Source organism: Eumetopias jubatus, unplaced genomic scaffold (genome assembly GCF_037043125.1).
Source record: "Eumetopias jubatus isolate StellerSeaLion01/CBP00866 unplaced genomic scaffold, mEumJub1_p1.0 scaffold_17, whole genome shotgun sequence".
In the NCBI taxonomy this organism is placed as follows: Eukaryota; Metazoa; Chordata; class Mammalia; order Carnivora; family Otariidae; genus Eumetopias; species Eumetopias jubatus.
The window spans coordinates 42147629-42160701 of record NW_028274823.1 but is presented as its reverse complement, the minus strand read 5'-3'; the positions used below and the strand labels follow the sequence as shown (position 1 = coordinate 42160701).

Here is a 13073-nt window from a genome sequence, read left to right as displayed (position 1 = left end):
TGTGAATCTACAAAGACATCAGGCATCAGGGCCTTGGAGTTGCTGCAAATGAGCAAGGCAGGACAGCAGAGTGCGCCAGGCCTGTGGCAAAGCGGAGAGGCTCAGATCGAAGCCCCCTTGGTCCCTTCCGGTACTTGGGACATGCTGACACGACAGAGGAGGGATCACTACAGAGCTGCCTGACCCCCGTGGCACATTCTGAGCCGCGACCACAGCCAAGGGGCTGACTGTGCGTCCGGCTGTCAGCGGCAGCAGGAAAGGGTGGCTGCCCCACACCTGTTAGCCCCTTACGCCCAGCCCTCCACCATGCCTTGAATAACTTGTATCTGTCCTGCCCCTCTGCCCCTCCCCTCCATCCAACCCCGAAGTATGGAAGGGCCATACCTGTTCTGTCAGGGCCCAGCCCTGTTCTGTGCACACAACCTGCCCTCAAACCAAAGGGACTAACTTAGGATGAAGTTAGGAAGCCTTGTTCAGACCCAAGAGCACAAGGGACCCCTGCCTCAAGGGACTGCGGGTGGGAGTCTCAGCTGGGCTGCTGACAGGCTGGGTGGCCTTAGGCAAGTCACTTCCTCTCTTTCGGGCCTTTTAAAAAACTCATCTGGAAAATGAGAAGGTCTGGCTAGGTGATGTCTGAGGACCTCTCAGCTCACTGCCTCAGACTCCAGATGTTCTATCTATAAGGACTGATGATTTGATCATTGTACTGAATGGTGGATGTTCTCCTTAACCCTCCCCTGGGAGGCCTTCCCTGGGAAAGAGCTTGCTTATTCCGCACACTGAATTGGGACAAGGTAGTGACTTGTTCACAGGCAGGTGGCCCTGGACATGGCCCTGGGACCTTGCCAAGTTAGAAGGTGCTGGTGTTACTCCATAGCCCCAGCCGTTGGGGGAAGGCAGCATTTGGTGCTGGTGGGCACTCATCCTACACAGGTCCATTTCCTGTACAACCTTACTGCCTCAGGCAGGGGCAACAGGCAAGGTGGTGCTCTCCCCGCGGTGGGACCGAGGCCCGGAGGCACGCAGGTCAACGTGGCATAGTCCAGACTGGCTACCAGGGTGCCTTGACTCTAAGGCCGTTCCTGCTGACCCCCCTACTTTGCACTCCCAACCTGTAAGGGGCTCACACGCTGTCCCAATGAGCCGTGTGCCCTGGAAGAGCGACAGAGACCTCTCTCCATCTGACTCTCCTGATCAGTAAATGAAGGAAACAATCTCATCTCAAAGATCTTTCCTTGCTCCCAAGTTCAGGGGCTCTTTTCTCCAGAAGATGTTGATGCAAACTGACTGGGTGGGGTCCAAAATCTGGACCCAAGGGACCAGGCCCAATCAGAACAGGCGGGGCCATAAGCCCACACCCAGGCCCAGGTGGCCCTGTGGGGTCAGGCCTGAAGTTTCAGGTGCTAGATAACGGGGAGCCTGGGGAGGTCCGGGGAGGCCGGGAAGCTCTGAAGAGGCTGGGGGCAGCAACGATTTACTAAGTGGCCTGGAAGTATTTCTGCAGTTTACAAACCTCCTAGCCTTTCTGGTAAGTGCCATCTGAGTATTGGCCAAGGCTGCAGGCCTCCTGGGCAGGAAGGAATTTGAGAGCCTGCCAGGTTAGGGCCCTCCTCAGGGAGGCCGCAGAAGAAGGCTGGGGAGCAGGTACAGAGGGCACCGGCAGGGCTCCTGGCCCACACCTTGCGCTCCGTTCTCATTCTCGCAGAGATGGTCACATGCGAGGTGGGCAGCGGCCACTGTGACATCACTGGCGGGGACGGGCCCATCCGAGTCTGAAAAGACTGAACGGACCCTGGGGCAGGGGGTGCCTGCTCCTGAAAGGCCTCGGTCAGTCTCAGTGAGCATCCTGTGACTGCCCAACCCCGCCCGTGGCTGTGGAGCTGACTGAGGGGGCTGAAGCGTAGGACCCCGACTGCAGCCTCAGTCTGCGTGAGCACCCCGGCGGGCTCAGGGACACCGCGGCCCCTGCCCTACAAGGAACACCAACGGGGGCTGGAGGGGAAGCCGGCCCTGTGTGTGACTGATCCTCAGAGAGGAACCTAGCCCAGCTGAAGCCACAAAGGAGAAGCTGCTGGTGTGTGACTGCCCTTTGGCTCTTTTCAAGCCGATGTGACCAGGGGTGTCCAGCTTTCTGTTCCAAGTTTCGTGGACACAGGGCCCATGCTGCTTTCTGTTTGACTCTTGCGTAGGCTCCCCGCTGCTGGTTGTCCAGGTGAAGGCCTGGCTCTAGGTCAGGTGGTAGTAAGTGAAAGAAATGCAGAGCGCAGGCTGGGAGTGTAGACTCCGGTGCCAGGCAGCCTGGGTTGGACTCCCAGTTCGGAGCGGCCTCGGGCATGGAACTCAATGCCCGTCTCCTGGTCTCTAAAATGACATACATACCAGAACCCACTTGAAGGCTGCTGTGCGGATTCAGCGCACCCCTACCTGTGAAGTGCTGAGCCCAGGGCTCGGCACACAGTGAGGGGTAGGTGTTGTAAGTGCTTTTATTTCAACAGGGCAACACTGGACTCATCATTTTTTAGAATCTTCCCCTAAGCCTCAAGTGAAAGAATCATCCTTCCCGTTATTGGGCATTTTCTGGTGTGCCAGCTGCCTTCCGTACAGAAGCCAAGGTAATTCTTCCCTTCGCACAACTTGCTTAGGTTGTCGGTATTCCAGTTTGCAAAGGTATTCCTCTTTGGCTCGGACAAGGGACCTGTCCCAAGGCCGCACAGACAGCAGGCGGCACAGCCAAAACTCAGAACCACGTCTGCCCAACGCAAAGCTCCACGAGCTCCCAACATTTCACACTGCCTCCCTGCAACCAAGCCCTCAAGCACCTTAACTCACCTCCAACTCCCCACTTCATATCCACCTCGTTTAGGTGAGAGAAACAAAGTGTAAGCCAGGGAAGACCTAAGAACCGCTCACATACCTCCCTGGGTATGACCTAGCATCTCACAAAGTCCCCGCCCCAGAGCACTGCAGCAACTTGATCTGTCTAGATCCCTGAGAAAGCCCCATTTACATAGCACCGTCATTATTCGACCTGACTCACTCTGGAAAAGCCCTATGTCCAGGGCATTTGTCAAAAACAACCAGTGGTTAATTCCTTATCATGTTACAACTATTTAAAGCTGTGAGACTAATTTGGGCAAACAAGGCTGGCCAAAAGGAAGATCTGGGGGACGGAGAAATCCACCAGGGGCTTTGAAAAGCCCTGACCTATTTCTGGAGATCTAGAAGCCCATGTACACGTGTAGAGCTGTGCTGATGAGCAGGAAAGACCTGAGAGGTCCCCAGTCTCTCACTTCTGAGCAGCGACGCGCAAGCAGGGAGTGAAGACTAAGACAGTCATAAACTACCTGAGCATTGAAGGTGCAGAATCCAGAAATTCTAAAGGGAGTCCTTCAGGCAAAATGAAAAGAACATTAGATGGTCACTTGAATCTACACAAAAAAAGAAAGAGCAGCAATAAAGGTAACTATACAGGTAAATGTAAAAGACAGTCAAAATGTATTTTTTGTAGCTTTTTTTCTTCTATCGGATTTAAAAGCTGCATAAAACAATACTTATAAAACCGTGTTGATGGGCTTGTAATGCATAAAAGATGTAATTAGTATGATAATAATGGCACAAGGAGGGGGAGAGAACAGGCTGTAATCCCTAGAACAATCGTTAAGAAAATAACTTTAAAAATATGGTAAAGAAACAAAAGGAGAGGCACCTGGGTGGCCCAGTTGGTTGAGTGCCTGACTGTGGCACAGGTCATGATCTCAGGGTCCTGGGATGAGCCCCGTGTCCATCTGGGCTCGCTGCTCAGCAGGGAGCCTGCCTATCTCTCTCTTTCCTTCTGCCCCTCCTCCCGCTTGTGTGCACACACGCGAGTGCTCTCTCTCTCTCCCTCTCAAATAAATAGAACAATTTTTTAAAGATTTTATTATTTATTTGACCGGGAGAGAGCACAAGGAGGCGGAGTGGCAGGCAGAGAAAGAGCGAGAAGCAGGCTCAATCCCAGGACCCTGGGATCATGACCTGAGCTGAAGGCAGACGCTTAACTGATTGAGCCACCCAGGCACTCCTCAAATAAATAAAAAACCTTTTTAAAAAATCTTTAAAAAAAAGGAAATTAAAATGAAACAACAGAAAAATATCTATTTAATATAAAAAGAAGGCAGTAATAAAACAAAAAAGACATGGCATACATAGAAAACAAATAGGAAAATGGCTGACATAAATCCATCTTATCGGTAATCATAGTAAATGTAAATGATTAAAAAACAAACTATATACTGTTTATAGCAGACATATATAGATTTAAAAACAAACAGGTTGAAAGTGAAATGACAGAAAAAGATGTACCATGTAAACAACACCCAAGAGAGCCAGAGTGGCTATACAAATATGGGACAGAATAGACTTTAAGGTAAAAATGTTACTGGAGATAAAGATGAACATTTTATAATGATAAAAGGGTTAATGCAGCAGGAAGATGCAACAGTTATAAACGCATGTCCCCCTAACAGCAGAGCTCCACAATTATGAAGCAAAAATGGACAGAATTGAAGTGGGATTCCACAATAATATTTGGAGACTTTAGCAATCCACTTTCAATAATGGATAGAATGAGGCGGCAAATCAGTAAGAAAACAAAAGACTTGAACAACACAAGGAACCAAGTAGCCCTAACAAATACCCATAGAGCACCCCATTCAACAAGGACAGAGTACACCCTCATCTCAAGGGCACATGGAAGGTTTTTCCAGGATAGACATTACACTAGGTCCTAAAGCGAGTCTTAAACATCTCAATGGATTGAATAAAAATATGAATATATACTCACCAGCTACAGAGCATTAAATTAGAAATCAATAAGGAAAGGAAATTTGGAGAATTCACAAATAATGTGGAAATTAAACAACTCACTCCTAAATAACCAAGGAAGAAATCACAAAAGAAGTTTTAAAAACACTTTGAGTTGAATTGAAATGAAAACACCACATATCAAAACTTATGGGATGCAGTGTGCTTAGAGTGAAACTTATAGCTATAAATGCCCACATTATAAAAGATGAGAGATCTCAAATCAATAACTTTGATAGATAGGAGAGAGATCTCAAATCAATAACAAGGCTTATAATACCCTTGGAAACTAGAGAAAAACCAAACCAAACCCAAATCAAACAGATGGAAGGAAATAATTATGATTAGACTGGAAATGGTTTAAATAAAATAAAGACTAGAATAGAGAAAATTAAAAGAAAAAACACCAAAAGTTGGTTCACTGGAAAGGTAACCACATTCGACAAGCTTTAGCTAGACTAACCAAGAAAAAAGTAAGAGAAGACTCAAATTACTAAAATCAAGAATAAAACAGGAGACATCACTGTCAACTTTACAGAAATAAAAGGAATTATAAGGGAATACTATGAACACTGTATGCCAACACGTGAAGTAAGTTAGATGAAAAAGACAAATTCCTAAGAAGACATAAACTAGCAGAACTGACACAAGAACAAATAGAAAATCTAAATAAACCTTTATGTGACAAAAGACTAAGTGGATAACTTAAATATTCCCCAAAATATTTCACTGATGAATTCTACCAGTCATGTAAAGAATTAATACCAGTCAGTTTCATGGGTAAATTCCAACAAACGTTTAAAGCATTAAAACCAATTGTTCACAAACTTTTCCAAGAAATACAAAAGGCAAGTGCACAGTTCCCACCTCCTATGTGGCCGGGGTTCCTCTGATAACAACAACACAACACCACAGGAAAACTATAGACCAACATTCCTGAAGAATCCACATACAAAAATCCTCAGCAAAATACTAGCAGAATACAACCCAAATGCTCACCAACTGATGAACAGATAAACAAAATGTGTCTTACTCATAGCATGGACTACATTTAGCCATAAAAAGTAATGAAATAGTGACCCATGCTACAACACGGATGAACCTTGAAAACACTACACTAAGTTAAACAAGCCATTCACAAATGGCCTAAAAGTAATTGCCTGGGGCTGCAGGAAAAGGGGGGAGGGTTGTCTTGGGAATGGGAAGTGACGAGTACGGGATATAGGGTTCCTTTTTGGGGTAATGAAAATGTTCTAAAATTGGATTAAGGTGATGATTGCATAACTGAATATACTAAAATCTATTGAGTTGTACAGTCAAAAAGGATGAATTCTATATGTGAAATATATCTCATTAAAGCTGTTTTAAAAAGAGTGTGGTGATGGGATGTTTGGGAGAAGAGAGGAGCTCAGCAAAAGTTGTAATTCAGGCAAGGATATGCACGTAGCTGGACTGGAGCAGGTAGATTAGGAAAACTGTTTCAGGGATTCACTTCACTGGGGTGCCCCGGATTTTGGTCCCAGCATTCCTGAAGAGCGCCACCTTACAGGTGCAAGGGCCCACAGGCTAACAAGACCAGAAAACACAGCCCTAGGCATTTTCTTCCCCTCTCCCTTCAGGAGTTTAGGACTGAGCTCTCAGGGAGGCTTGCTGCCCTAATGGCCAAGGTCAGAGTCTTCCAGCTCCCCCAGGACTGGCTCCCCTCTGGGGCCAGCACTGTCAGCTGCGGGTTTGTGCTGGTTAAACAGACCCGCTCATGAGCCTCATCCAAGTGGGGGCTGCTGATCTATCCTTGCAGTATCAAATCCCTGTCCTCCGCTCCCAGCGAGATGACCCCCGGCGGAGCCCGTCTGCAGAGAGGAAGAGGCATTTGGCCTTCTTTTTTTTTTTTTTTTTTTTTTAAGATTTTATTTATTTATTTGACAGAGAGAAACACAGCGAGAGAGGGAACACAAGCAGGGGGAGTGGAGGAGGGAGAAAGGGAGAAGCAGGCTTCCCGCGGAGCAGGGAGCCCGGTGCGGGGCTCGATCCCAGGACCCTGGGATCCTGACCTGAGCCAAAGGCAAACGTTTAACAACTGAGCCACCCCAGCGCCCCGGCATTTGGCCTTCTTAATGCCTCGCCGCTAGGACCATGGAGCAGTTCTGGGTTTCCTCAGTCTGAGATTTAAGCTTACACAACCTTAGTGATCATCTAGTCTTGCCGATTTCCCTCTTTAACAAAGAGAGGAGAAAACTGAGGTTCTAAGTGGTAACCCAGCTAAAAGGGGTGGAGCTAGAACGACCAATAGGCCTCTTTGAGGTTAGCATTCTCATCCCCATTTACGGGTGGGGATGCAGAGACTCAGCGAGGTTAAGGGGTGGCCTGGGGTCCCCTGGCCAGGAAAAGGAACCAAATCCTCTGCCTGAGGCTGGTTCCCTTTTTGAAAAACCTACAGCACTCTGCTGCCCAGGACACTTGAATGGGGAAGAGGGAACAAAGAGGGACGCTTTCCGGAAACAGAGTGGGACCCAGGCAAACTGTGAGCTACAGACTGAAGGCCTTAGGGCTCTGGGCCATGAACTCAGCCCCTGGAGTAGGAGGCTCTAACCTTCTGACATGTCAGTCTGGCCTCATGTCTGTCCTTGTCATGCCTCTACCGTGTTCAAGGTCAGGTCACACTTCAGTGCTCCCACAGAGCCCGGCTTCTGCCAGCCTTCCAGAAGCAAGCAAAGCACAGAGCCTGCCCTGCCTTCAGGGAGCATTCAGCTCCTTTGAGAAGGACAGATTTTACAAACAGACACATGTATATTTATGCACTGTGATACGTTTTCAAGTTAGAGTATAGGACAGCAAGTGAGCAAATAACAGGGGTCAGGCTCTCAGGAAAGATAGGCACTTAGGCCCAGCCAAATGTTGGGGTCCCCAGGTCCAGAGCAGGGGCAAGGTGGCTGCAGGCAGGGAAGAGCATGGGCAACCCCAGAGGTGGAGAGAACGTAGGGGCCCAGGGGTCCTGAAAGTGGGCTGGGTGTGAGCGCAGGCTGGTGAGCGGGGGGTGGGGGGGGTGGGGGGGTGGGGGGGGCTGCCGACCGCACTGCGGCTGTGAATGCCCCTGGAATCACAGAGTGTTTGTGAGGAGGGAACGATGAGATCCCGCAGGCAGCCTGAGCAGGCACAGCCTGCTGCTGGAGAATGTACAAGAGCAGGGACAGTCCACGCGGGAAGACCCATCAGGAGGCCACTGTCAGAGCCCGGGCAGCATGCAGGTGGCTGGGACCCGGGTGCTGGCCTGGGATGGAGACAAGCAGAGGGACTCAGGTGTATTTTGGAAACAGAACTGGCAGGAGCTGGTGACGGCAAATCAGAGCAGAAAGACAAAAAAGCCAGAGTTCAGGTTTAGCCTGAATAGCTTTGGCCACTGTCCAGTCCAGGAGAACCCCATGGAGGTGTCAAGCAGGTCTGGTGCTCCGAGCCCAGGCTGGGCTGAAAAAATGGTGACTCTGAAGGGTTTGCCAGCAAGAGGGCCGAGTGGGTGGGGGCAGAAGTCAGCGGAGGAGCATCTACAAGGGAGCTGCGGAGACAGGCAGGAACCCCTGCGCCGCCCGAACGCCTCGGCCTGCACACCTCTGCAGGAAAGCCCTTCCCTATTTTCTCTGCTGGGGGGCTGCTCCCCTTCTAAGACTCAGCTCAGGCATCAGCTGCTCCGGGCATTCTCCGAACCTCCAGGCTGCATGGGACGCCGGCCCACCCAGAGCAGCGAGGCTGGCTGTTCTCCCTGCATTTCTCCTCAGCCTGCAGTGTCCCTGTCTCTCTCCGGGGTCTCCACCCCAACCAGGCTCTGAGCACCCCGGGGGCAGAGCTGCACCCTCCTCAACTCTTTATCCTGGAGTTGGGCACAAGGCCAGGCGCCGGGTGGGTGCCCAACAGATAACGGCTACGTGGACGGACAGAAGCCTGGATGACAGCTGTCTATTAGCAATCTCGGAAGAGTTTATGAGAAACGGCACCCTCTCCAGAAGGTGGGCTCAAGGGCCTGTATAGGAGTTTACCCAGGAGAACCAGTTCTACCACTTCCACCCACTGACAGCCTTGCCTCTCCCCAGGACAGAGCACACCTCCGCCTGCCTGTCCTGCAGGGTGCCCAGCCTGGCCCACCGGCCTCTGCACCCAGGCCGCCGGGTGCCCCAACAAGCCCTTTGTGCATTAGGAAAGGGGCACGGAGGCCATGCCCTGCGCCTCAGCCTAGCGCAGCAGAGTGACACACATAGTGGGTGCCATTGGGGTCCCCAGGGAGTCTGGCAACACAAACAGGCAAAGGTGAGCATGACTATCTCCTCCAGCTCAATTCCATGCACTGAGCATAGATTGTCTGCAGAGCACGGCGCTGGAGTGCAGAGGTGACACCATAGCCAGCTAAGGGCAACAGACCCTGACCAATCAGGCGCTGGAAAGAATGAAATGAACTGGGGCTCCAGGTGCAGCCCATCTCCCCCATGGTTGACCCCTCTCGGGCCTGGCTAAAGGCTCTAGGAGAGGGGGTGGTGCATGCGGGGCCCAGAGGGGTCCAGGTGGTCAGGGTGGTTGGAAGGGCATGGGGGTGCGTGCTATGCCAGCAAGGCGAAGAAGCTGGGCTTTCTTCTATAGGCACTCTGGGCCCGGGGCAGAGCTGGAGGAGGGACACAGTGTGACAGGAGCTGGCCTGGACAGTGGACTAGAAGGAGCAAAGATGAACTTGGGCTGACCAGTCAGGAAGCCAGCGCAGGCAAAATGCTGAGGGGCACAGGCATCATGGAGGCCTTGGGGGCAGGGATGGGGACACTGCCTTGGGCAGGATCACAGATGCTGTCAGCCTTTGATCACGGGAAACGAAGCAGCAGGCGGGGCTGTGAGCCAGGAACCCAAGAGAACAGACAGGTGAGTGCATAGGACTCCAGTAGAGTTCTGGATTTTCAGGCTGGAGATGGGTACTGCAGGGTGGGGGGCGAAGGATTTCGGGGGCTGTTTGCTTAAAAGTGAGCACAATTATCAGGGCCCTGGGTGAGATTTCCAGGGGGAGACTTATAGACAGAGCTCAGAAGATGAAACAGAATTCCCAGCTGAACTCGGTGCATTAAAGGGGGCAGGGCCAAGAGGAGGTAGAAGGGCTGGGCAGGGGCAGCCCCTGTGGGCCAGGAGGAGGGCAGAGGCGGGGGGCAGAGCAGGCTCCCAGATGCTTAGAGCGCCAGGACGGTTCACAAGGTCCAGCACAGTGGGGGTAGAGGGGGGGCGGTCAGGGAGAAGTCCACGAGGAGAAGGGGCAGCCAGGGAGGCTGACTGCTCCTGGGCACTGGTGTTGGACGGGAGAGGGGACAAGGGTAGGACTTGTGATGCCCACGGGGGTGAGAAGCTGGCTTTTTAAAAAATGTTCTGATGAGTGACTTGGGGCAGGTTTCTGGGCTGACAAGGAGCCAGCAGAAAGGAAGATGAGGGTGTTGGGGAGAGAGGGGACATGACAGGGGACAAGATCCTGGAAACAGAGGAGGGCTCCCAGTGCTGAGACCAGCAGGAAGGGTGAATCTGGGGATGAATTTGGGATGAAGAGGCAGCAGGGAGCCAGTGGACCTTAAAGGTCTTAGGGGCCTATGGGTCTGCTCGTGCGCACCCCCCGGCCCGCCCAGCTTTGAACAAAAGCTGCTTCAGTGCTGTACTCCTGGACCACCTCTTCCTCTGAGTCTCAGCCTTGGACCACAGGGCAAAGTAGAAGAAAATGAAACTTGCCACTAAACAGACCCACCGTAGAGCTCTACATGGTGGAAGCATCCGGAAACATTGCCTAGAAACAATGAAATCAAAGTGTTCTCAGAGTTCAGATCAAGTACATCTGCCCTCTGCTTTGAGGAGGGGTAATCCTTCTCTACACATCAGATCCTGCTCACGGACCTTTCAGCTTCTTCAGGAGCACCCGGGACCCAGGACTGCCCCATTTGCAGTGATCTGTCTTGTGTGTGATAGTAAGTGTGATTAGGATCACTGCGTATCATGTCTGAAAAGCATCTGTAGCAGCAATCCCTCCCCAGGTCCACACTGCCCACCCGAAGCTCCGCAACTAGAGGGCGAGCAGGTGTCTCCCAGAGGGAGTGCCAGGCTTTGGATATAAAGGCATGATGACTAGATCCGCCGTGGTGACTCTGGCACGTGACAGATGTCTTCTGCTCTTTTCATGGGATTTATTACTTGAGCTTTTCTGCTTTATACAGTACACTTTCACACAGGGATAACATAGTCAAATATTCTGTTGTAAAAGTTTTGTTTCAGAAATTTCCAACAACGAAATCCATTAACAACAGCTATTGTCTTGGGAAATTTTAAATCACATCGGTGACGAATAGACTTTCTTCTGATCTTTTCTTAAATGAAATACCTACACACATTACTGGTCTGGAAAGTCAGAAAGCTCCCTACCCAGCTCACTGCAGCAGCTAAACACACAACACACCCCCTGGAAACAGATACACCACGTCACTGCTATGACGACTGAGTCGGTTTACTCTCTGAAGCAACATTTTTCAAAGTGTGTCCAAAGATATGGGTGCTGAGGTGCTCCATGGAAAGCGGGTCCCCTGGCTGAAGGTTTGGAGACTGTACCTACAATCCACCCGACCTGGAGATGCACAATGGCACCGATGTGTTAAACGCACCGAGGAGTCTCACAGTGAAAAACCGTCCAAATTTTGATAACTCATGATTTCTAAGATTATTTGACTAAGGAACCACTCCTCCCCCCTCCGGGTTTATGGCAGAACTCATTTTGTACAATGGTCCAAACTGTTCCAGCCTAGCCAGATTGGCCAAATTTATTAAATGAGGCAACAATATTTAAACATTTGGAGATTTTACACTTAAAAAAAACCCACAAATATCTGCCTTCCCTGAACCACAGAAAATCCTTCCTACCTGGCAGTGGCTGGCTGGCTACCCACTCTGGACCCACTCATCACAGTGCTCCCTACCCACTCTCGCTCCAGACTTGACAAGCTTTGTTAATTTACAAGGGCTGCGGGACCATGTGGGCCCTTCAGACTGGGTCCCTGACCCCAGGCTGCTGTGGCTAGCTGGCTAGATGGCGACCACGCCATCCCAAGGCACAGCACCACATCCCCAAGGACCCAACAGGTCCTACTCCAGACCTGTTCCTCACCTGGATGGGTGTGGCCTGGGCATCCACGGCTCCAGAAGACAGAGCTAGCAGGAGATGCCCATGGCCCCCTTCCAGGGCTGCTAATTGTGTAAGTACCCTCCCTAACCAAAGCCCTGTAAATCGACCCTCACTTCTGGGACCCAGGCTCCACCCCTTGCCCTGTTTACTGAGAAGGGTCAGACAGGATGAGACCAAAGCAGCTCCAGTCCAGCCAAGCCCCCAGAGAAATCCTCCCTGCAGTGGTCTCCCTCAGACCTGCCCTCAGCCAGCATGCAGCAAAACACTGCCCTCTGGGTCCTGCTGATGCCCTGGCTCCTGGAACAGCCAAGACTCACTAACGCTCATTCCTCTCCCCTCAAACATGAAGCCCCACAGGCAAAATTCCTTTTTGCTTTTCAAAATCAAACGCTAAGAAAATTGTTGCTTTGGGCAATGAGAACCATGCAACTAGTCACATTTCCTATTCAGTTTTGGCTGCAGAAAGTCTCAACCACAGATAGTATCTTATGGCCAGATTAACTGGGCTCTTTTCTCTCTTTGCTCAATGTGGTCTGTTTAAATGTAGAATCCGGTTCCGTTTTTAAAATATGTTTATTTGTCATACATGTTATAAGCTATCTCAAACCCTTTGTGAAACAAACCTGTACATTTGTGGCATCATTGTCACCTGGACAAGAGTCCTTCAAGCTGCTTGACCCAATCATACCTTTATCTGGATCCAGAATATATTTTTCAAGAAATCAGGACCTGGGGCCCATTCTGGGAAAGCATACACTGACCTTATGGTTTACATACAAGGCTTCCCAACTCACTGGTCATGGCAGTCACTTGGGGAAGTCCTTAAACACAGCTTCGCAGGCCCTTTCGCAGGGCCTATCCAGCAGGTCAGGGTGGGGCCCGGGGATCTGCATGCTTCATGAGGGGGCTGTTAGGTGAGTTTTAGGGTCAGGTGAGTTTGGGAAGCGCTGCAGTAAAGCGACGCACTACTAAGTTTCTGACAATCAACAAGGATCGGTTCAGGTTCAGTCAGTCAAGGGTTAAAAGCCAGAAAGGCCGCTGCCCGAAGGAGGCCGGA

At 50.7% G+C, this 13073-nt stretch overlaps 1 protein-coding gene across 10 annotated transcripts in view; it reads right to left on the bottom strand.

The window, feature by feature from the left end:
- The window catches only part of ARHGAP22 (Rho GTPase activating protein 22), a 173851-nt gene that overhangs the window by 50406 nt on the left and 110372 nt on the right, over positions 1–13073 (bottom strand). The gene's annotated exons all lie outside the window — the stretch shown is intronic.